Source organism: Wasmannia auropunctata, unplaced genomic scaffold, assembly GCF_000956235.1.
Source record: "Wasmannia auropunctata unplaced genomic scaffold, wasmannia.A_1.0 LD319510.1, whole genome shotgun sequence".
Lineage (NCBI taxonomy): Eukaryota > Metazoa > Arthropoda > Insecta > Hymenoptera > Formicidae > Wasmannia > Wasmannia auropunctata.
Window position 1 is genome coordinate 1 of NW_012043380.1, and position 1,165 is coordinate 1,165.

General features: G+C 27.4%; 1 long non-coding RNA gene across 1 annotated transcript; it reads left to right on the forward strand.

Moving 5' to 3' along the window:
- Window positions 1-70: 70 nt before the first annotated feature.
- LOC105460569 lies at window positions 71-928 on the forward strand. Its single transcript, XR_975848.1, has 2 exons — window positions 71-303; window positions 730-928. It is a non-coding gene; the product is annotated as an uncharacterized LOC105460569 (long non-coding RNA).
- Window positions 929-1,165: the final 237 nt, after the last annotated feature.

Genomic DNA, 1,165 nt, shown 5'->3' on the forward strand with positions numbered 1-1,165 from the left:
TGTCAAGAGGCAAGAACTTTAATTTAAAATATTGTGGAATATAATATGTGTATTTCAATACATTGTCTTATACGAAATTTTGATTTTAGAGAACTGTGCAGCAATTAAAAAAATTATGGACTAATTTAAAGCAAGCTCAAAGAGATGCCTTAACTAAGGAAAGGCAATCACGTCTAGCAACTGGTGGAGGACCGCAGGAAATAGAAGCAAATATTGATCCTGATATTCTTAATATTGCACCGCATCTGATGACAAATGCACCAGTATTATTCTCATCAAACATGACTGAAACAGAAATGAAAGGTAAGTCTAAAATTATCTATTGAATCTTTATTGTGATTTTTTTAATTTTTACACAATTCTCTGTAACCAAAATTTTCTATTAGATAATGTATTGCAGTATATGTATTATATTTTATTTTATTGTAATATTCTATTTTAAATTATAGTTTTTACCTATTAACAGATTAATGCTAATTATATTCTTCACATATTTCACTCTATGCAATAACTTTGTCTTTTTATGTTGTAATGGATTACTACAATTTTATATTTTTCAAGTATTTATAAAAATAACTTTTTCTCCAACAATACTTTTCTCTCATGTAGTTTTTATCTATTAATATTAACTTTCATCACGATTATATCTGTTAATTTATATCTCTATTGAATCTTCATCAATATCAATGTGTTTTCCTTTTATTTTATTAACTTTTACTTGTATTTCAGATAAACACGAGTTAACAGTAAACTTATTATCTATGAATGAAAATTTAGATGTTTTACATAGTACAGACGAAAATTTACAGACAAGTGATGACGATAATCAAAATAAAGAAATAATCGAAATAAATAATAAATAATAATGCAAATAATGTAACAGACAGTACAAACACAACTGTTGTAATATTTAGAGGGCGAAGTGAAAAAACATGGATACGTCAATATATTGCCACAAGATATATATTTCCTTATACGCGTTACAACAGTCGAAACGAACGACTCGAACGAAGAATGAATAATGGCGGTAACAGTAAGTTTTAGCAGTGAGTATAAAGAATTACATAGAGAGAAAATCAAGTCAAAAGGACACACACATGTAGTGCCAACTGAAGAGAAAAAAGAAAATGAACAGGTTGGCATAGCAGAGAATTTAAAAGTTTCA